This window comes from Taudactylus pleione, unplaced genomic scaffold (genome assembly GCF_031769625.1).
Source record: "Taudactylus pleione unplaced genomic scaffold, aTauple2 ptg000172l, whole genome shotgun sequence".
Taxonomy (NCBI): domain Eukaryota; kingdom Metazoa; phylum Chordata; class Amphibia; order Anura; family Myobatrachidae; genus Taudactylus; species Taudactylus pleione.
In genome coordinates this window covers 322,933-347,466 of record NW_028284574.1, presented here as the reverse complement: position 1 = coordinate 347,466, position 24,534 = coordinate 322,933, and the positions used below count along the sequence as shown (strand labels likewise).

At 45.1% G+C, this 24,534-nt stretch overlaps 1 long non-coding RNA gene across 1 annotated transcript; it reads right to left on the bottom strand.

Annotated features, from left to right (window-relative positions):
• Positions 1–13,983: 13,983 nt before the first annotated feature.
• On the bottom strand, positions 13,984–15,161 carry LOC148521216 (uncharacterized). Its single transcript, XR_015878847.1, has 3 exons — positions 15,136–15,161; positions 14,151–14,210; positions 13,984–13,997 (listed from the first exon to the last, which is right to left on the bottom strand). It is a non-coding gene; the product is annotated as an uncharacterized LOC148521216 (long non-coding RNA).
• Between the last annotated feature and the right edge of the window lie 9,373 nt (positions 15,162–24,534).

The following is a 24,534-nucleotide window of genomic DNA, read 5'->3' as shown; positions in this document are numbered from 1 at the left end:
GATGTCCTGATGGGAAGCATTTTCTCACAAATGGCACCATACAGCAATCTACTATTTTTTCTTGGAAGATGGTCTTATCCATGATGCCTAAAGAGATGAGAAATTGTCAGTAACAAGCATACACTGTACAGGACTGTAAATAATTTTTAGAACAAGCATTACTGTACTGCACCTTCAAAAATATAGATCGGTCCTGCACCCCAACGAGATATACCTCCCCATACATGGACTTTTAACGGATGCTTCGGACGTGGTTTAAGTGAGAGATGTGCACGGTGTCGGAAGGACAGTCTTGAGAACCTCTCGAGAGAAACCGAAGTTTCATCTGTGAAAATTACGTCATTAAAATTCTCTCCACTATTTATCCACCGTCGTGCTTGTTCAACTCTCTTTACTTTATTAACATCCCTTATCATGGGATTTATCCTGTGAAATAAAAACAAGTTTTAGTTTACTGTCATGTAAAATCAGTGCATTATTAATATACAGTATATATATTTTACAGTATGTACAGTACCTTGTACGGCCAAAAGTCCATCCCAGTTCCTTACGCATCCATTTGATGCTGGAAAAGGAGATGTCCAGGTCACATTCTGCTTTTAGAATACGTTTGATTTGTAAAGCTGTACGCTCATCATCCTCACAAGTCAATTTGTGCACAATCTTTTTGACGCTCCTACGGTAGAACATATACAGAGCATATAGCAATTATTGGACAGTTAGTTTTGAAATTGGAACACAATACAGTACCAATCTAGCAACATACAGTATACTGTAATAAAAAAAGGTTGATGTAAAGTACCTACCATGTGCATTTAGAAGGAAATCTATATCTGGTCCGCGTTCTCTCAAATGCATGATAGCGCACAGTCTGTAAACTAACAAGAACACCACACTCTTTCAGCCAGGCATGGATCTGTCGTGTTGTTTTGTGTTCTTTTTTCATGCTTGCAATTATCTTGCTGATTGCTTTGCTGATTTTTGCCATGTTTGATGACAAAATCTGTGTAAAGAACAAGAGAAATACGTTACAGTACTGTTGCTGAGTATACAGACTGAGTACAGTATACAGTACATAATTTAATGTTCAGTATCTTAAACACAGGGGGGTATTACATTCTTACTGTACATCAGCCATAACATGTACAGTAATAACCAGCTAGTAAATTTCATTTTGCAGTCTGTGTTTAATAAATGATAGATAGTCCCGCTGCCTCGGTATGCCCTGTCCTTCACCCATCCCCGTAGAGGCTTACTTGTGAATCCAGTAACTATCACACACACATACCGATCATTCCTAGCCTCCCATTGCCCCTCATAGTTTCCTGTGACTGACCGCCGCCATCTTGTTTTGCTCGGCGGCCATTTTTGTTTCAGTCGCAATATTGCTGTGTTTATCGTCCCGCTGCCTCGGTATGCCCCGTCCTTCACCCATCCCCGTAGAGGCTTACTTGTGAATCCAGTAACTATCACACACACATACCAATCATTCCTAGCCTCCCGTTGCCCCTCATAGTTTCCCGTGACTGACCGCCGCCATCTTGTTTTGCTCAGTGGCCATTTTTGTTTCAGTCGCAATATTGCTGTTTTTATCGTCCCGCTGCCTCAGTATGCCCCGTCCTTCACCCATCCCCGTAGAGGCTTACTTGTGAATCCAGAAACTATCACACACACATACCGATCGTTCCTAGCCTCCCGTTGCCCCTCATAGCTTCCCGTGACTGACCGCCGCCATCTTGTTTTGCTCGGTGGCCATTTTTGTTTCAGTCGCAATATTGCTGTGTTTATCGTCCCGCTGCCTCGGTATGCCCCGTCCTTCACCCATTCCCGTAGAGGCTTACTTGTGAATCCAGTAACTATCACACACACATACCGATCGTTCCTAGCCTCCCGTTGCCCCTCATAGCTTCCCGTGACTGACCGCCACCATCTTGTTTTGCTCGGCGGCCATTTTTGTTTCAGTCGCAATATTGCTGTTTATCATCCCGCTGCCTCGGTATGCCCCGTCCTTCACCCATCCCCGTAGAGGCTTACTTGTGAATCCAGTAACTATCACACACACATACCGATCGTTCCTAGCCTCCCATTGCCCCTCATAGCTTCCCGTGACTGACCACCGCCATCTTGTTTTGCTCGTCGGCCATTTTTGTTTCAGTCACAATATTGCTGTGTTTAACGTGTGTTTGCATTATTGCACCACTTTGCAAATTTAACTTTTAATGGTTTTAATGGTCATGTACACACTAAGTTTTGATTTATGTTATAAAAATAGCAAATTTGGCGCTGTACTTTACAGTACTGTACTGTACATCAGTTGATATATTCACACATTTTATTACTGTTGAGCTGACACCTACTGTACCTTACTGTACAGTATATAATTGGAGTGTTTTTTATACACCTGTATTTATCATATTCATTATCTTGTGCCTTTATACAATCTCACAATAGTGATTAGTGCTTTAACAGTTTTAGCACTGTGTAATCTCCTATATTTACCTGTATATACTGTATAACACACACACAGTCTTAGGAGACAGAAAGAGTACTGTAATTGTTTACAGTGTTGTAATGTGAAACATTTACTGTATACAGTACATGTATTTCCACTATTTTACTTAACATTGTATTTAGTATCTTTATACTTGTGTATTTCAGAGTGCACCGAACTGCCAAAATGGTGAAGAGCAAAGGTTTTTACAACGGAAATGAATCTTGCCCACTTCCACTGACCAAAAGGCTGAGTGCACTAGTCCCACAACGGTCTACAAGCAAACCTTCCAAGAAGAAAACAGGTAAGGAAAATTTACAGGTACCTCTTCTAGTGAAGGCAAGGAAGAATGCAAAGGCAAAGAACAACACTTTGCAAGTGGACATCGGAGAAAATGGACCAGGGAACGTGAAGCAACCCATGAACGTCCCGAACCAGGAGGAAACACCAGTCATTTATGGGCCAGAAGAATTGGACACCTTTGAGCCTCTTGTTGAAGGTGTATCCTGCTCACCAACTCGGCGAAAACTGTCATTCCAAGAAGATAACGCATGCACATGTAGCTGTGCCAGGATGGTGAGAGACCTCGTCGGAAAAGTCGGTCAACTGGAAGAGAAAATTGACAACTTGAAAGAAGAGCTGAAGGAAGGGCTGAAGGACACCATTGCAGAAGCAATGAAAGAAGCAATCCGGCAAAGTAAAGAAGAATGGCAAGAGGTCGCTGCCCTGAGTACCAGGAAGAGACATGACCAGGCAATCCAGTATGAAATGCTCACACCGGATGAATTTGAGTCTGAGGAGAACGACGACGATTTCAACTTGGAGACTGACCCCTCCTTCCACTTAATACATATGGACAATACAGTGGCATCAGAGCACTTGGACATGACACCAGTGCCATCATGCAGCCTGCCTCAGTGGGAGAGTACACCAGTGGCATCACATCGCCTGCCTGAATGGTCAGTTGAAGAATCAAGGATCAACAATGCAAGCATGCCTGTACTTTCACCAGGAACGCCTGTCATGTCGAGCACGCCAGCACCACTGACTGTATTTGGAACACCCTTACCGGATATACCACTGGCTGTGATCAACGTTGACAAGGACAATGAAATTTTCAGAGCTGTGAATTGTGAGATGCATCGATATGTGCAAGCAATATTTCAGGAACACGTGCCCTACGACCTGTATTGCAATTGGTCGAAGCGGGTGAACTTTGATGGAAGTCGGAAGAAAGTACCAATCCCCAACAATTTAAGAGAAGATATCCTCTCAAGATGCCGGACAAGATTCAGGATTGGCAAGGAAGAACTTACCCGGATAAAGGACACGCTGAATGGGGTGCTGCGCATGCCAAGGAAACATGCATGGAGGACAGTCACGCATACAAGTACAGATCTGCAATCAACAAACACGACTTGAAGGGACTTGTCAGAAGACAGGAAGACCCGGCGCCGTCGCTGTCCAGGACGTGGCAGCAGCAGAAGAAAGAAGCTGAGGACAGGAGAGGACTAGAGGGGTGGAAAGCAAAAGAGCTAAAGAAGTTCCCCCCCTCAAATCCTCTTCCACCATAACAGATAGGCCCTATGTGAGGCCAACAGAACATTAAACCAACCTACAGTAGACCAACAGGTCTGAAGAGAGGAAGACCCATGTGAAGAGAAAAGCGGAGGACAGGAGAGGACTAAAGGGGTAGAAAGCAAAAGAGCTAAAGAAGTTCCACCCCTCAAAGCCTCTTCCACCATAACAGGTACCGGTAGGCCCTCTGTGAGGCCAACTGTACTGTACATTAATTTATATTGTAGTTTGTTAGGCTGGTGAGATACAGTAGAGCTGATATTAATGTTACAGTAGATTAGTGTGACACTATTAGAGCAGGAAAGGGCCTTGCATGGCATATTCTCTCTCCTACAGGGACCTCTGTGTGGGATTGAGCGGGACAAAGAACAAGAGTATCTCCATTGAGTACTGTATGTACCGTACCATACCTGTGTGTCTGTCTTTTACTGTCTGTTTGTCTCTGCCTATCCTCCTTTCTTCAGGGTGTACAGTGGACCTTTGCACTCTGATGCAAGGTAGAGTCTGCACCTGGTATAGGTGAAACTGTGCATCTGAGGCCAAAAGTGCCAGTGATGATTTTAACTTAAAAGCCAACTCTTTTTGTGTATTCATCTGTCCAGTAGGGCGTATCGGTCGGCATTGAGTAAGGACTGTTCTCACGTCATCTCTTTCCTCCTAGGTACTGTACAGTAGTCATGCCGTGTCCAGCTTGGAACTCCAGGACATGCCAGTGGCAGAATAAAGAAGCGGGGTACTGTAGAGGACTACAGGGGTGGAAAGCTAAAGAAGTCCCCCCTCCCTCTGTAAAGCATGTTACTGTAGGTTAAATAAAAATTGTCATTAATTTATACAATTGGTGTTTGTACTGTATGTAATTCAGTCTTTAAGTGCGCCTGAGACCCAACACGTGCATCTGTCATTAAAAAGTTACAAAAAGTCAATAACACACAGATGCAGGGGTGTATCGTACTACTGGACAGGATTTCACTCACCAGAGGCGCGCCGGCCAATGGGGGTTGCCGCACACAGTCATATACTGTACAGTATCCCTGTTGCCCATCAGTGATTTCACAGATGCCCAGCACTTACAGTAGAATACAGTACAGTAGACATACAGTACTGTATACACTGAGGGACATTTTCAATTTTGGGGTGGTCTATTTACTGTTTTTAGCCGGTCTCGTCTTTTCACTCCAAGGGGGTCTATTTACTGTACTAAGCAGTGTTACACAGTGAGAAGTGATTAAAAAGTGATAAGGTGTCAGTCAATCAGCTCCCAACTGTCATTTTTCAAACACAGCCTGTGAGATGACAGTTGGGAACACATTGGTTGGCACTTTTTCACCCATTGGAGCAAAAACACGTGATTGGCTAAAAAAAGTTTACTGTTGTCGTGTATTTATTTAGTTAAAGCTTAGACAGAGATAAAATTGTAGATACAGTAAATAGCACCAACCAATCAGATCCTAACTGTCACTGTACAGGCTGTGTTTGAAAAATGACAGTTACAGTAGTAGCTAATTGGTTGGTGCTACTGTATTTACAGTTTCTCCAATTTTATCTCTCTCCAAGCTTTATGAAATCACCCCTTAAGAGTGGTGTGCAATTAATAAAAGTACTGAATGGGTGACTTACTGTACTGTACTGTATATTCTTACCTTTTAGTTGCTACCGTATCAATAAATTTAAATACAGTATACTGCAATTTATCCACAGAAGCAAGTAAATACAGAAAACATTGTACTATATAAAACAAATTTTAATAGAGGTCAAAAATAAACAAAAATAAAGTAAACAAAAAATTTAAAAATAAATCCACCAGGTGGTGGGCCATCTGGCGATACAGGGCCAGAAACAGTATGATTTGTTCTGTAGGGAGAAAAAAAAGGGTACAGTATTACAACACTAATATACAATATTGTTCAATCTTGACACTACCGTACATACTGTACTCTACCTCGAGTCAGGCGGGGTCCCTGCCTCCCTTGGGGTCCCTGCCTCCTTTGGGGTCCCTGAGAGACTGTATTGGACAAAAATATATTCACATTAACAGTGCTGTATTTACCTTAATATGGTATGGTGCTACTGTACATGGTTTTGCTACTGTAGCTCCTAACAAAGTACTGTACAATGCAGGAAAAGTACTGTACAGTCTAAACATTGATACACCAAAGGTCAATATACTGACTGAAGCTTCAGGCTGGCAGACAGAGGGATACTTTAGGTGAGGTGTAGATACAGTACAGTAACCTCCCACAATTTAATGACTATTACTGTACAGTATCTGCAAAGCATGTTTGCAAATGCTTGATGACCCTGCACTGAACAACTGCTTGTTCAGAGTAGGCTCATCACATACTGTACTGAGAAACGACTGCACGATTACAATGTCGTAATCATGCAGTGGTTGTCATACCGGTATCTTTAAGTGGATGGGCACCTTTAGAGTGATGTCCTTTATAAAAAAAATTAAAACACAAAGTGTGTAAGGAAAAGAGGTTGGAGATGCATCTTTGTAGTACAGAAGAGAGAGAAAGAGATGCTGTGAAAACAAAAAAGGAGAGACAGTACAGAAGAAGACAATGCACAGTTGTGTAGGGTACAGTACTTACATGGCCTGTGAGCCCTGCTTGGCCCAGGTTCTGGCAACTGACCAGTGGGGGGCTGGGTCTGTGGCAGGGGTCTTCCACATTCCCGCACTGTGGGGAAAAATAAATATTCCTGTTACACAAGTACAGAAACAATTAGTGTGTAAGGAGAAGAGGTTGGAGATGGGTCTTTGGAGTACAGGAGGAGGAGAGAGTCACTGTAAAAAAGGAGAGCACAATGTACAGTAGTGAACGGTACTTACTCAGGGCGGCAAGCCGTGTTCTAAAGGGAGCAAAGGGGAAACAAGTGGGTGCTGGTGGGGGTGCCGCCATTGGTGGTGGTGTAGTCGCTGGTGCTGGTGCGGATGGTGGTAGGACTTTTGGACAAAGAACAGTTTCCATCAAAACCATTTGTAAAAAAATAAACTGTGTAATGGTGCGTAAACACTACACAATATGCTCCCTGAGACGTCCACTTTATAGCCCAGTGTGTACGCACCATAAATCTTGAAAAACAAAACAACAAAAACAAACACAGACAGAGGGAGGGGGGGAGAGGGAGAGGGAGAGAGAGAGAGAGAGTCTGACAAGGGTAAAAAAGGATAGCGATACAGTGCTGTAGAAAACAATGTGGTGTACTTACCTTACGCGGCTCAGAGACGCCAGTGGGCGCTCGTGGGGTTGCTGCCGGGGAGATGCCAGTGGGCGCTGGTGTAGGTGCCATCGTTGGTGGTGGTAGGACTGTGGAAAATGAACAGTTTCTATCAAAACCATTTGGAAACAAATAAACTGTGTAATGGTGCGCAAACACTACACGATATGCTCCCTGAGACGTCCACTTTATCGCCCAGTGTGTACGCACCATAAATCTTGAACAACAACACAACAAAAACAAACAAAGACAGAGGGAGGGGGGGAGAGGGAGAGGGAGAGAGAGAGAGAGAGAGACTGACAAGGGTAGAAAAGAATGTGGTGTACTTTACTTATGCAGCATGGAGAAGCCATTGGGTGGAGGTGGAGGTGGGGTTGGTGATCGTGCCTCCGCTGCCGCCATTGGTGGTGGTGGTAGGACTGTGGAAAAAGAACAGTTTCCATCAAAACCATTTGGAAACAAATAAACTGTGTAATGGTGCGTAAACACTACACGATATGCTGCCTGAGACGTCCACTTTATCACCCAGTGTGTACGCATCATAAATCTTGAACAACAAAACAACAAAAACAAACACAGACAGAGGGAGGGGGGGGAGGGAGAGGGAGAGAGAGAGAGAGACTGACAAGGGTAGAAAAGAATGTGGTGTACTTTACTTATGCAGCATGGAGACGCCATTGGGTGGAGGTGGAGGTGGGGTTGGTGATCTTGCCTCCGCTGCCGCCTTTGGTGGTGGTGGTGGTGGTAGGACTGTGGAAAAAGAACAGTTTTCATCAAAACCATTTGGAAACAAATAAACTGTGTAATGGTGCGTAAACACTACACGATATGCTCCCTGAGACGTCCACTTTATCGCCCAGTGTGTACGCATCATAAATCTTGAACAACAAAACAACAAAAACAAACACAGACAGAGGGAGGGGGGGAGAGGGAGAGGGAGAGAGAGAGAGAGAGTCTGACAAGGGTAAAAAAGGATAGCGATACAGTGCTGTAGAAAACAATGTGGTGTACTTACCTTACGCGGCTCAGAGACGCCAGTGGGCGCTCGTGGGGTTGCTGCCGGGGAGATGCCAGTGGGCGCTGGTGTAGGTGCCATCGTTGGTGGTGGTAGGACTGTGGAAAATGAACAGTTTCTATCAAAACCATTTGGAAACAAATAAACTGTGTAATGGTGCGCAAACACTACACGATATGCTCCCTGAGACGTCCACTTTATCGCCCAGTGTGTACGCACCATAAATCTTGAACAACAACACAACAAAAACAAACAAAGACAGAGGGAGGGGGGGAGAGGGAGAGGGAGAGAGAGAGAGAGAGAGACTGACAAGGGTAGAAAAGAATGTGGTGTACTTTACTTATGCAGCATGGAGAAGCCATTGGGTGGAGGTGGAGGTGGGGTTGGTGATCGTGCCTCCGCTGCCGCCATTGGTGGTGGTGGTAGGACTGTGGAAAAAGAACAGTTTCCATCAAAACCATTTGGAAACAAATAAACTGTGTAATGGTGCGTAAACACTACACGATATGCTGCCTGAGACGTCCACTTTATCACCCAGTGTGTACGCATCATAAATCTTGAACAACAAAACAACAAAAACAAACACAGACAGAGGGAGGGGGGGGAGGGAGAGGGAGAGAGAGAGAGAGACTGACAAGGGTAGAAAAGAATGTGGTGTACTTTACTTATGCAGCATGGAGACGCCATTGGGTGGAGGTGGAGGTGGGGTTGGTGATCTTGCCTCCGCTGCCGCCTTTGGTGGTGGTGGTGGTGGTAGGACTGTGGAAAAAGAACAGTTTTCATCAAAACCATTTGGAAACAAATAAACTGTGTAATGGTGCGTAAACACTACACGATATGCTCCCTGAGACGTCCACTTTATCGCCCAGTGTGTACGCATCATAAATCTTGAACAACAAAACAACAAAAACAAACACAGACAGAGGGAGGGGGGAGAGGGAGAGGGAGAGAGAGAGAGAGAGAGAGACTGACAAGGGTAAAAAAGGATAGCGATACAGTGCTGTAGAAAACAATGTGGTGTACTTTACTTATGCGGCTCGGAGACGCCAATGGGTTCTGGTTGGATTGCCGCCGGGGAGACGCCAGTGGGCTCTGGTGTGGGTGCCATCATTGGTGGTGGTAGGACTGTGGAAAAAGAACAGTTTCCATCAAAACCATTTGGAAACAAATAAACTGTGTAATGGTGCGTAAACACTACACGATATGCTCCCTGAGACGTCCACTTTATCGCCCAGTGTGTACGCACCATAAATCTTGAACAACAAGACCACAAAAACAAACACAGACAGAGGGAGGGGGGGAGAGGGAGAGAGAGAGAGAGAGAGACTGACAAGGGTAAAAAAGGATAGCAATACAGTGCTGTAGAAAACAATGTGGTGTACTTTACTTACGCGGCTTGGAGACGCCAGTGGGTGCTGGTGGGGTTGCCGCCGGAGAGACGCCAGTGGGCGCTGGTGTGGGTGCCGTCGTTGGTGGTGGTAGGACTGTGGAAAAAGAATAAGTTTCCATCAAAACCATTTGGAAACAAATAAACTGTGTAATGGTGCGTAAACACTACACGATATGCTCCCTGAGACGTCCACTTTATCACCCAGTGTGTACGCACCATAAATCTTGAACAACAAAACAACAAAAACAAAAACAGACAGAGGGAGGGGTGGAGAGGGAGAGGGAGAGAGAGAGACTGACAAGGGTAAAAAAGGATAGCGATACAGTGCTGTAGAAAACAATGTGGTGTACTTACGCGGCTCAGAGATGCCAGTGGGCACTCGTGGGGTTGCCGCCGGGGAGACGCCAGTGGGTGCTGGTGTGGGTGCAATCGTTGGTGGTGGTAGGACTGTGGAAAAAGTACAGTTTCTATCAAAACCATTTGGAAACAAATAAACTGTGTAATGGTGCGCAAACACTACACAATATGCTCCCTGAGACATCAACTTTATCGCCCAGTGTCTACGCATCATAAATCTTGAACAACAACACAACAAAAACAAACACAGACAGAGGGAGGGGGGGAGAGGGAGAGGGAGAGAGAGAGAGAGAGACTGACAAGGGTAGAAAAGAATGTGGTGTACTTTACTTATGCAGCATGGAGACGCCATTGGGTGGAGGTGGAGGTGGGGTTGGTGGTCGTGCCTCCGCTGCCGCCGTTGGTTGTGGTGGTGGAGGTAGGACTGTGGAAAAAGAATAGTTTCCATCAAAACCATTTGGAAACAAATAAACTGTGTAATGGTGCGTAAACACTACACGATATGCTCCCTGAGACGTCCACTTTATCGCCCAGTGTGTACGCACCATAAATCTTGAACAACAAAACAACAAAAACAAACACAGACAGAGGGAGGGGGGGAGAGGGAGAGGGAGAGAGAGAGAGAGAGAGAGAGAGAGACTGACAAGGGTAAAAAAGGATAGCGATACAGTGCTGTAGAAAATAATGTGGTGTACTTTACTTACGCGGCTCGGAGACGCCAGTGGGTGCTGGTGGGGTTGCCGCCGGGGAGACGCCAGTGGGCGCTGGTGTGGGTGCCATCGTTGGTGGTGGTAGGACTGTGGAAAAAGAACAGTTTCTATCAAAATCATTTGGAAACAAATAAACTGTGTAATGGTGCGTAAACACTACACGATATGCTCCCTGAGACGTCCACTTTATTGCCCAGTGTGTACGCACCATAAATCTTGAACAATAAAACAACAAAACAAACACAGACAGAGGGAGGGAGGGAGAGAGAGAGAGAGACTGACAAGGGTAAAAAAGGATAGCGATACAGTGCTGTAGAAAACAATGTGGTGTACTATACTTACGCGGCTCGGAGATGCCAGTGGGTGCTGGTGGGGTTGCCGCAGGGGAGACGCCAGTGGGCGCTGGTGTGGGTGCCGTCGTTGGAGGTGGTAGGACTGTGGAAAAAGAACAGTTTCTATCAAAACCATTTGGAAACAAATAAACTGTGTAATCGAGCGCAAACACTACACGATATGCTCCCTGAGACGTCCACTTTATCGCCCAGTGTGTACGCACCATAAATCTTGAACAACAACACAACAAAAACAAACACAGACAGAGGGAGGGGGGAGAGGGAGAGGGAGAGAGAGAGAGAGAGACTGACAAGGGTAGAAAAGAATGTGGTGTACTTTACTTACGCAGCATGGAGACGCCATTTGGTGGTGGTGGTGGTGGTAGGACAGTGGAAAAAGAACAGTTTCCATCAAAACCATTTGGAAACAAATAAACTGTGTAATGGTGCGTAAACACTACACAATATGCTCCCTGAGACATCCACTTTATCGCCCAGTGTGTACGCACCATAAATCTTGAACAACAAAACAACAAAAACAAACACAGACAGAGGGAGGGGGGGAGAGGGAGAGAGAGAGAGAGAGAGAGACTGACAAGGGTAAAAAAGGATAGCGATACAGTGCTGTAGAAAACAATGTGGTGTACTTTACTTATGCGGCTTGGAGAAGCCAGTGGGTGCTGGAGGGGTTGCCGCCGGGGAGACGCCAGTGTGCGCTGGTGTGGGTGCCATCGTTGGTGGTGGTAGGACTGTGGAAAAAGAACAGTTTCTAACAAAACCATTTGGAAACAAATAAACTGTGTAATGGTGCATAAACACTACACAATATGCTCCCTGAGACGTCCACTTTATCGCCCAGTGTGCACGCACCATAAATCTTGAACAACAAAACAACAAAAACAAACACAGACAGAGGGAGGGAGGGAGAGGGAGAGGGAGAGAGAGAGAGAGAGTGACTGACAAGGGTAAAAAAGGATAGTGATACAGTGCTGTAGAAAACAATGTGGTGTACTTTACTTACGCGGCTCGGAGACGCCAGTGGGCGCATGTGGGGTTGCCGCAGGGGAGACGCCAGTGGGCGCTGGTGTGGGTGCCATCGTTGGTGGTGGTAGGACTGTGGAATAAGAATAAGTTTCCATCAAAACCATTTGGAAACAAATAAACTGTGTAATGGTGCGTAAACACTACACAATATGCTCCCTGAGACGTCCACTTTATCGCCCAGTGTGTACGCACCATAAATCTTGAACAACAAAACAACAAAAACAAACACAGACAGAGGGAGGGGGGGAGAGGGAGAGGGACAGAGAGAGAGAGAGAGAGAGAGACTGACAAGGGTAAAAAAGTATAGCGATACAGTGCTGTAGAAAACAATGTGGTGTACTTTACTTACGCGGCTCGGAGACACCAGTGGGCGCTCGTGGGGTTGCCGCCGGGGAGATGCTCGTGGGGTTGCTGCCGGGGAAATGCCAGTGGGCGCTGGTGTGGGTGCCGTCATTGCTGTTGTTAGGACTGTGGAAAAAGAACAGTTTCTAGCAAAACCATTTGGAAACAAATAAACTGTGTAATGGTGCGCAAACACTACACGATATGCTCCCTGAGAAGTCCACTTTATCGCCCAGTGTGAACGCACCATAAATCTTGAACAACAAAACATCAAAAACAAACACAGACAGAGGGAGGGAGGGTGAGGGAGAGGGAGAGAGAGAGAGAGAGAGAGAGAGAGAGACTGACACGGGTAAAAAAGGATAGCGATACAGTGCTGTAGAAAACAATGTGGTGTACTTTACTTACGCGGCTCGGAGACGCCAGTGGGAGCTGGTGGGGTTGCCGCCGGGGAGATGCCAGTGTGGGCTGGTGTGGGTGCCGTCGTTGGTGGTGGTAGGACTGTGGAAAAAGAACAGTTTCTATCAAAACCATTTGGAAACAAATAAACTGTGTAATGGTGCGTAAACACTACACGATATGCTCCCTGAGACGTCCACTTTATCGCCCAGTGTGTACGCACCAAAAATCTTGAACAACAACACAACAAAAACAAACACAGACAGAGGGAGGGGGGAAGAGGGAGAGAGAGAGAGAGAGAGAGAGAGAGAGAGACTGACAAGGGTAGAAAAGAATGAGGTGTACTTTACTTACGCAGCATGGAGACGCCATTGGGTGGAGGTGGAGGTGGGGTTGGTGGTCGTGCCTCCGCTGCTGCCGTTGGTTGTGGTGGTGGTGGTAGGACTGTGGAAAAAGAACAGTTTCCATCAAAACCATTTTGAAACAAATAAACTGTGTAATGGTGCATAAACACTACACGATATGCTCCCTGAGATGTCCACTTTATCGCCCAGTGTGTACGCACCATAAATCTTGAACAACAAAACAACAAAAACAAACACAGATAGAGGGAGGGGGGGAGAGGGAGAGGGAGAGAGAGAGAGAGACTGACAAGGGTAAAAAAGGATAGCGATACAGTGCTGTAGAAAACAATGTGGTGTACTTTACTTACGCGGCTCGGAGACGCCAGTGGGTGCTGGTGGGGTTGCCGCCGGAGAGACGCCAGTGGGCGCTGGTGTGGGTGCTGTCGTTGGTGGTGGTAGGACTGTGGAAAAAGAACAGTTTCCATCAAAACCATTTGGAAGCAAATAAACTGTGTAATGGTGCGTAAACACTACATGATATGCTCCCTGAGACGTCCACTTTATCGCCCAGTGTGTACGCACCATAAATCTTGAACAGAGCCTCCATAACAACAAAAACAAACACAGACAGAGGGAGAAAAAGAGAGAGGGACGGAGAGAAAGACAGAGAGGGAGAGAGAAATAGAGAGAGACAGAAAAAGATACAGTACTCTACTTACGCGTACAGAGGCCAGGGAACTGTCGCTCCGGCTGCTCCTGTTTGAATTTTTTCACTGTGTGTTTAAGAAAAAAAGATGATACGGTAGAAAAAATAACACCTCCATACTGTACATAACACCAATACAAACACACAAAAAACAAGAGTGATACAGTAGAAGACAATTTATAGTACTGTATACTGTAGTAGTGTAAGGTACAGTACTTACGCGGGCAAAAACCCAAATTTGGGTCAGTTGGGGAAAGCCAGCGCTTTCTTTGTTGCAGAACTGTGGGGAGAAAAAAACAGAATGTTCCTGTTATACAAGTACAGTAGAGAGAATTACAGTAGGGCCTGATTCAGATACGCGCGCAACCTAGTCGATTGTCCGGCAGTGTGAACACAAGCCCCGGAGCAAGTGACATGGGTCTTTGTAGTACGGGAGGGAGAGAGAGACACAGTGAAAGTAAAAAAAAGGAGTGCGATACAGTAGAAGACAATGTAAAGTAGTGTACGGTACAGTACTTGCACAAAATGGACTGTTTCTGTTTCCACGGATCTTCTATTTTAGGCTGGTGCCCTTCTGTGCCTTTGCACTGTGGGTAAAAATTTTTTTTCATTTTGCATGAAAATAATATTGAAAAATTTCAATAATTCAGCCTGACAGTACAATTACTACTGTATTATTACACTTTAATGACAGTATCCACTTACTGTACAGTGTGGGACATGGGCATTAGACCAGGTACTGTATACAGTATATGAGGCAATATTGTTCGTCACAGTGCCGGCGTTGTCAAGTGTACCCTATGCACACTTGCTGATGCCGGCAGCAAAGAAAGACAAGGGGGTGGGAGGGTTAACAATATCCATAGATTGACCTGCATGTACAGCCCACTGTGGATATCGTTGATGCCTTGGGAGAGTGCGCACACGCATCCTTGGTGATTTACTGCATACAGTACACACTAGATGATATAAACAACACTGTATAATGAACAATATTGTTAGCGTTCATCCAAATCGTCTAGCGTGCATGCACCTAAAGACAGGTCACCGAAACATACTGTACAGTACTGGAAAATAAGAAAAACACAAGGAGAGTAAGAATTAGCGTGTATTGAGAATAGGTTGGAGATGCATGTAGAGAGAGAGAGAGACAGTAAGTATACAGTGGTAGAACAATGTAATGTACAGTACACTACTGTACTTACAGATCGGGGCAGGGCTGCTGCCTTCCTCCACTATATAGCAGTCATCTGTGTTGCAAAGAAAAACAAATGTTGACAAGTCAAAAAATTAATGAAAACACATGACAGAGAGAAAAAAAAGAGAGAAAGAGACAGAGAAAGAGAGAGAAAAAGAGAGAGAGAGAGAAAAAAAGAGAGAGAACAATGTACTGTAGTGTACAGTACTGTACTTATGCAGACTCTCGCTGGGGGCCGCTGGGGGTACCGTCTCTGGCACTGTGGGAAAAAAAAACATGTAAAGAGAGAGAAAGAGAGAGAGAAAAAAAGAGAGAGAGAAAGAGGGAGGGAGAGAGAGATAGAGGTGGAGAGAGAAAGAGAGAGGGCGAGAGAAAGAGAGAGACTAGGGAGAGAAAGAGAGAGAGACTAGGAAAATAAAGCAGAGAGATACAGTACTATACTTACATGGCATTGTGAGGCCACTGGTTGGTGATGCTGTTGAAAAAAATTACAGTATGTTACAGTAAAGAGAGAAGACGTTGGAGATGTTTAAAGAGAGAGAGAAACAGAGGGAGACAGGGAGAGAGAGAAAGAGAGAGAGATAGAGGGAGAGGGCGAGAGAGAAAGACAGAGGGAGAGAGATAGAGAGATAGAAAGAGAGGGAGAGAGAGGGAGAGACAATGAGAGAGGGAGAGGAAGGGAGAGAAAGAAAGAGAGGGAGGGAGAGAAAGAAAGAGAGAGGGAGAAAGAGAGAGAGAAAGAGAGAAAAAAAGAGAGAGAGAGAGAGAGAAAGATAGATAGAGGGGGAGAGAGGGATAGAGAAAGAGAGAAAGGGAGAGAGAAAGAGAGAAAGGGAGAGAAAGAATGAGAGGGAGAGAAAGAAAGAGAGGGAGGAAGAGAAAGAGAGAGAGAAAGAGAGAGAAAAAAAGATAGAGAAAAATAGAGAGAGAGGGGGGAGAGGGAGGGAGGGAGAGAAAGAAAGAGAGAGAAACAAAGGAGAGGGAGAGAGAGAGAGAGAGAAAAAAGAGAGAGAGAGAACAATGTACTATAGTGTACAGTACTGTACTTACGCAGACTCTCGCTGGGGGCCGCTGGGGGTACCGTCTCTGGCACTGTGGGAAAAAAACATGTAAAGAGAGAGAAAGAGAGAGAGAGAAAAAAAAGAGAGAGAGAAAGAGGGAGGGAGAGAGAGATAGAGGGGGAGAGAGAAAGAGAGAGAGAGAGGGCGAGAGAAAGAGAGAGAGACTAGGGAGAGAAAGAAAGAGAGACAAGGGAATTAAAGCAGAGAGATACAGTACTGTACTTACATGGCATTGTGAGGCCACTGGTTGGTGATGCTGTTGAAAAAAATTACAGTATGTTACAGTAAAGAGAGAACACATTGGAGATGTTTAAAGAGAGAGAGAGAAACAGAGGGAGACAGGGAGAGAGAGAAAGAGAGAGATATAGTGGGAGAGGGTGAGAGAGAAAGACAGAGGGAGAGAGAAAGAGAGATAGAAAGAGAGGGAGAGAGAGAGGGAGAGACAGAGAGAGAGGGAGAGGGAGGGAGAGAAAGAAAGAGAGGGAGAGAAAGAAAGAGAGAGGGAGAAAGAGAGAGAGAAAGAGAAAAAGAGAGAGAGAGAGAGAGAGAGAGAGATAGAGGGGGAGAGAGGGATAGAGAAAGAGAGAAAGGGAGAGAGAAAGAGAGAAAGGGAGAGAAAGAAAGAGAGGGAGAGAAAGAAAGAGAGGGAGGGAGAGAAAGAGAGAGAGAAAGAGAGAAAAAAAGATAGAGAAAAATAGAGAGAGAGGGGGGAGAGGGAGGGAGGGAGAGAAAGAAAGAGAAAGAAACAAAGGAGAGAGAGAGAGAGAGAGAGAGAGAAAAAAAGAGAGAGAGAGAACAATGTACTGTAGTGTACAGTACTGTACTTACGCAGACTCTCGCTGGGGGCCGCTGGGTATACCGTCTCTGGCACTGTGGGAAAAAAAACATGTAAAGAGAGAGAGAGAGAGAGAGAGAAAGAAAGAGAGAAAAACAGAGGGAGAGAAAGAGAGATAAAGAGAGAGAGAGAGAGATACAGTACTGTAGAAAAAAATGTGGTGTAGTGTACATACGCGGCCAGATGAGGCCACTGGAGACAGGGATGTAGGCTTCCGTTGGTGATACTGTTGAAAAAAAATAATGTTACTATTACACTAGTACAGAAAAGAGAGACACTGAGAAAGAGAGAGAGGGATAAAGAGAGAGAGAGAAAGAGATACCGTAGGTAGAGAGAGACTGACAAGGGAAGAAAAGGAGAGATCTACAGTACTGTAGAAAAAAATGTGGTGTAGTGTACTTACGCGGCCAGATGAGACCACTGGAACCAGGGATGTAGGCTTCCGTTGGTGATACTGTTGAAAAAAAATAATGTTACTATTACACTAGTACAGAAAAGAGAGACACTGAGAAAGAGAGAGAGGGATAAAGAGAGAGAGAGAGAAAGAGATACCATAGGTAGAGAGAGACTAACAAAGGAAGGAAAGGAGAGATCTACAGTGCTGTAGAAAACAATGTGGTGTACTGTACTAACAGGGCAGGGGGCTTCCTGCAGCCTCCTCATCAATGACGAGTCTGTCTGTGTGTACAGTATAAGAAAAAAAATATTATACAAAAATCAAAAAGGCAGTAGCATGACACTATTGTGTCCATATTGTAACTGTTGTAATCATTACCACTGTCATTTGAGGAGGCTGCAGAAGGTGGTGGTGCTGGTGGTCGTGGAAGTAGGACTGTGGAAAAAGAACACTGTACTGTCAGTTTCCCTCAAAACCATTTTTAAACAAATAAACTGTACAAATTTTGTCCAGAGTCTCCATAACACCAAAAACAAACACACAAATGAGAGAGAGAGAGAGAAAGAGAACAGTGTAGAGTAGTGTGTACAGTATTTACTCCGAAAATTCACCCCACTGGGCCCGGCTGCTGCCGGTGGTGGTGGTGGTGGTGTCGGCGGTGGTGGCGCTGCCGGGGCAGGGAGGGCTTCTCGCCCTGTGGGGAAAAATACATGTCATCATTAAGGAGAATTTGAAAACAAGAGTTCAGGCCTCTATTCCAAATTGGAGAGGGATTACGGTACAGTACTGTAGATGGCCTTAGGGAATTAGCTATTGATTAAAATACAAACCAATACAGTCGCCACCCCAATAGCTGTACAAGATGGCACATGCGCATGACACTGGAGCCCGAACCCAGTGGAGGACCCCGCTGAGGACTTTGCGAGACCTCGCCGGAGGGGTACGTATGGTATGAATAAATACAGTACCAGTGGAATTTTAGTTTGTATCACAGTGATACCAAACAAAATTTCCCCCTGGTATTTCCGTTCGTTTGTAAATGGGGCACAGAGTGAGAAGTGAAAAGATACCAGCCAATCAGCTCCCAAATTTCATTTTTCAAACACAGCCTGTGAGATGACAGTTGGGAGCTGACTGGAGACCCCTGAATCTGTCCATGACATACAGTAATAATGTCAGACTTAAAGGGGGCAGGGCCAGCACAGCAAAATAGTGTGTACAGTACTGTAGGTTAACATAGATTTGGTCGACAGAGATTAGAATGGTGGATCAATCAACTTGCCTTTTGTTACTGTAGGTTTATTAATCAAACAAGCCATGTCGACCAATAGTGTGTAACCCTTTAGTCCATGTACAGTACTGTAGATTTAATCAGCCTGTCAATCAAATGTCTGCCAGTCATGTCAGTATGTGTTAACAACTGTCAGTCATCGTCAGATACTGTACTATCCAACACCCTACAGTGCAGTGTACAGTAATGTAGAGTATGTCAGAGTCGTGCATTGTACTGTATTCGTTATTGTACAGTATACTGTAATTCATGTGATTATACAGCAATACTGTACTTACTTCGCCTTATACGCCTCCGGATGCGCTGTAGGCGAGGCCTATCCCTCCTCAGCAGGTCCGACCACCTGCGCTGCAGTGAGCGAACGTTGCCGCGCAGGCCGTATAGCCTGTGTATTTCATGGCTTGCACTTCTGTAGGCGAGCTCTTTGTCTTGGTTAGTGGCGAACGCTTGGTCCCGCCACTTAACCAACACAAAGAGCTCGCCGGACGAGTAGCGTCTTGCCCTCATAGAAGCCATTTTGACTAGCCAGTGACGCACGTCATACTTCGCACGACGCACAATGCACGGCGTCCTCCTACTGGGCATGCGCCCGCCAGAGATGGAAATGCAACAGCATTACAGTAGAGTACAAATACTGTACCGACTGCAGTAATACAGCCAACTGCGCATGCTCAGTGATAGCAGTTATGAAATCACTATTCTGTGGTGCTAAATTGTACGGCACCGTCAGTTTTGAATATTCAGTACAGGCACATTCATAGCGGCACACTAGTTGTCCTAGCAGACGGGGGATGGTGTCCTTGGCAATGGTGACAATTCGTAGCATTTTTCAGGACACTAGGGCAGAGCTGACAGCTTACAGTAAATGGATTAACAAAGCTTCATTTATTATGGTAATGTGATGCTCTTGGCTTGCTTTGGGGGAAGGGACCTGATGCACTGTGTATGACTCTCGGCCCACTGGGCATGCGCCAGAAATCCCATCGCAACCCTCCTACTGGGCATGCGCCCGCCAGAGATGGAAATGCAACAGCATTACAGTAGAGTACAAATACTGTACCAACTGCAGTAATACAGCCAACTGCGCATGCTCAGTGATAGCATAGCGCTACATGGCGTATGGCTTGGCGCCACAGATCCCATTGTACCCCCCTCCATTTCTAATCCATCGCAGATGGCTGACAGCCACCATAGCGCCAACCGTGTAATACATAGAGCTCTCTCTCATACAGATCCCACTACTACCGTACTTAGTGTGCAAGGTTGGAGCAGCATCACCAATGTCATCAGTTTGCAATGCAACGCTATTTTGCGCAGCAAACGCACAGTCAGCTTTGAACACAGAGCGCTCTCTCACAGACGGAAACCACTCTCAGACACAGTCCAAGGGACGTAGCCATAGTGCACAAGGCTGAGACCGCATATGCATTGTCGCATGTTTGCGTTTTGCGGTTTTGGGGCGCACAGTATGTGATGCAGAGCCCTGTCTCACATTCTAGACAGTAGATTCACTAACAGTTTCTGCAGATATGAAATCACTATTCTGTGGTGCTAAATTGTATGGCACCATCAGTTTTGAATATTCAGTACAGGCACATTCATAGCGGCACACTAGTTGTCCTAGCAGACGGGGGATGGTGTCCTTGGCAATGGTGACAATTCGTAGCATTTTTCAGGACACTAGGGCAGAGCTGACTGCTTACAGTAAATGGATTAACAAAGCTTCCTTTATTATGGTAATGTGAGGCTCTTGGCTTGCTTTGGGGGAAGGGACCTGATGCACTGTGTATGACTCTCGGCCCACTGGGCATGCACCAGAAATCCCATCGCAACCGTCCTACTGGGCATGCGCCCGCCAGAGATGGAAATGCAACAGCATTACAGTAGAGTACAAATACTGTACCAACTGCAGTAATACAGCCAACTGCGCATGCTCAGTGATAGCATAGCGCTACATGGCGTATGGCTTGGCGCCACAGATCCCATTGTACCCCCCTCCATTTCTAATCCATCGCAGATGGCTGACAGCCACCATAGCGCCAACCGTGTAATACAGAGAGCTCTCTCTCATACAGATCCCACTACTACCGTACTTAGTGTGCAAGGTTGGAGCAGCATCACCAATGTCATCAGTTTGCGATGCAACGCTATTTTGTGCAGCAAACGCACAGTCAGCTTTGAACACAGAGCGCTCTCTCACAGACGGAAACCACTCTCAGACACAGTCCAAGGGACTTAGCCATAGTGCACAAGGCTGAGACCACATATGCGTTGTCGCATGTTTGCGTTTTGCAGTTTTTGGGCGCACAGTATGTGATGCAGAGCCCTGTCTCACATTCTAGACAGTAGATTCACTAACAGTTTCTGCAGTTATGAAATCACTATTCTGTGGTGCTAAATTGTACGGCACCGTCAGTTTGCAGATGCAGAGCCCTGTCAGCCACCATAGCCACAGTATGAAATCACTATTCAGTGAAATACAGTACAGTACAGAGCCCTCTCTGGGCACTACAGATCCCATTGTAAACCCTCCACTGGGCATGCGCATGAAATCTGATTGACGAAAGCGCAGACATTGACGAAAGTTTTGCACTATTGAAACACACAATCTGTTTGTAATGTCTTACTTTTAAGCAGCCTTTTAAACAACAACACTATAGACTTTTAAACAAGTTTCACTTTAGTGTCCAGAGCAGACAGTGACAAAAAAAAATATACAGAACGGTATATTCTTTTCCAGGGATCGAACCCCGGACCATAATTCTACCAAAGAGATCACCTAACCACTAGCCCACACGACAGCTACAGTGAACCACAGAGAGTGGCCTCATCCTTGTGCACTCCTCCTGCTGCTGTTTTTTAATTAAAAATAAAAATAAAATTGTCATACTGTAATGCATCCCATATCAGTGAAAGCTGTGCGTGCATCTCATTATTCTACAGTATCAGTTATACCGTGACAACAACTCCGGCATCTTCTCTACTATTCAGTTACTGCACCGTACCGTACGTACAATACAGTATGTGCAGTGATTTGCATCCTGTTATAAGATGTTACGTACAGTACGGTACAGTACTATATACTGTATATGTATATTATGTGACATTAAAAATACAGTATGGGTTGTGCATTCATGCAAATGCTGTGAATATGATAGACATTCAGTACAGTGGAGCACTCGCCACCCAGCGGTTAAGCACTATATTACATGCAATTACAAAAGTGGAGCACTCGCCACCCAGCGGTTAAGCACTGTATTACATGCCGTAGCATATCCTTCGTTGAAGAATACCACGGTATTCCACAAGTCCATGGTGCGACTCAGAGGCCTGCATGCCACGCCACAAGTCCATGGCATGACTCACGCCACGCCATGAGCAACAAAATAGCTGGGCAGATCTGTACTTATACTAATAATAGTTTTATGCAGAAATCTACTTGAAATATAGTGTTTATGCAAGTTTTATATTTTTTATGCTATATGGTGTTTTTTTATGTGGAAATTATTAATAAATTGTGTATACTTTACTAAAGTTTCATATTGCTAGTTGTGTTACTGTATATCTTTCCTAGTGTGCACTGCAGGGGATAAAGTCATCCCTCTGTGGTGCTGTTACCTGCATGTGGAGTCCATGGATAAGTGGCAAAGCTCCTTGCAGACCTAGCTCGAGGAGATGTACTGCTACAGCCATAGCCTGGAGGAGCGGCTCATGGACTCCAACCAGCTACCAGAGCTGCCCAAGGTGAGGGGGCACTGGGGAAATGGCACAGGGGAGGATGGGGACAGCAGGATGCACCAGGTGGGCACAGGTGATGGTGGGGGCTGGCAGCAGTGGCCACCAGGTGGGTGAGAGAGAAGTGATTGGCACTATATATAGAGATGACTGCCACTGTTATGTATATGTTAGCACTGAAGATGGACCAGGTTGACACTGCATATATAGGTGACTGGCACTGTAAAGGTGGAGGTAGATGGAGAAGATCTGAGCAGATGCAGATCAGGCATATGGCACTGTGTATATTGGCATCAGGGGGTAGAAGGGGCACTATCACTGCCTAGCTACAGACTGCTTGGGCACTGAAAGTGTTGGTCTAATGGTGTATTGATTTCTATTTGCAGATTTGGATGTGCCAGATTTGGATGTGCTTTGCAGTTCAAATTGTGATTTAAAAAGCTGTGTGTTTGTGCTGCTGTTCTGTTGCTTAGTTCATCCAGTAAGCTTGCTAAAGCCTTTGGCCAATATTGGTGAAAACATTATTGTGAGCTGTGAAATGGTGAAAATTTACTAGAAACGACTGGAAATGAATGTTACTGAGGTTAATAATACTGTAGGAACAATACAGGCCTAAAATACATTATTTTAGCTGTTTTTTGCATTAAAAAAAAAAAAGATCCAAAACAAAAACAAAAACGTGAGGGCAGTTTGGCAAAACCAAAACCTGACAACAAATTACAACAGTAATTTGACAGTCTGCTGCTGTTTGTGGACGGGAGGGGGTGGTGACGGCCACTTTTTCCCAAAACAGGCATGTCGCCAATGTTGGGGGGAGGGATCTTTGTCGGCTGATGGAGATTTCCAAGCTTCTTTGCTGTATCTGTGGCAGCCGGCTTTTGTGACCCCATGGGTCACTTAGGTGGCTGATGTGATCGCAGATTATCTGATGCAGCTCAGATAATTATTGCATGCAGGCGGCATGATGCCTCCTGCTGCATTATCATAATTGCAAGGGTGGAATTGCAAAGCTGCTTTTGTGTGGCTTTACAATTCTGTCCTCTACTGTTGGTGGCCCCATTGACCATACATGGTCCCTGTATCTGGCTATTAGGGTGTCTGCATGCTCTAAATGGAAGTTGCAGACATAACAGCCCCCCGGAGTATCTTGAGGATGCTGCAGACAGCACTGTTGTTCCAGTTGCTTGTGGCCTCATCCCTCGTGGCATGATGTCATGTGCTGGTTGAAAATGTAAATTTACTTGAAGGGGGGATAAGTTCACCGACAAATACCAAGGAAGTACCCCAAATTTTTGCAGCTTTCTAGGTAAACTGTAATATACTGTATTATAACTTAGCACACAATATACAGTAAGTACAAGATACATGTTATTAGTGTTTTTTTTAACAGTGTTGGAAACATTCTGTTTTTGGGGGGAGAAAGGTAAGTTCATTGACAAATACAAGCATAGTAGCCCAAAATATTGCAGATTCCCCAGTACACAATATAAATACAACTATATATATATATATATATATATATATATAAAAAAACAAATACTATACACAGCACTACACCCAAAGTATTCTGAATGTCCACAAATTATATACAATCATGTTCCTCTTCGAGTACTCTTCCCCACATAAAGATGGCAGCTGGATGTTCCCCAAAACAGACCGTTGTTGTGATGTCCAAACGATTTATGAAAAACAAGAGTGAGAACAACAGCGCCTTATAGTGTAGTAGTATTGAACTACAGGATTTTTTTCTCAAAGACCTACATATATATGCGTACCCTTAGGATTGTATGTGCAGGCATATAGAAGGATTCTTGGATCTCCTCACCAGTTTGTCTTTCTTGGCAGAGTCCCTCTTATTTGCTATCCCTTTGGGTCTCCTGTATTAGTTTGATTACAATTAGATCAGTCAGCCCCTGTCGGGATCCTGACTATTCGGGCTTTCAACGTCGCTGGACATGCAGCTTATACGCATGTGCAAAGGCAAACAAATGCAGATTGAGTGTTTGTTTGCCATCGCACATGCGTATAAGCCGCATGTCCAGCGATTGCATTGCGACCACAGACCCAGAGGAATCCATCGCAATATT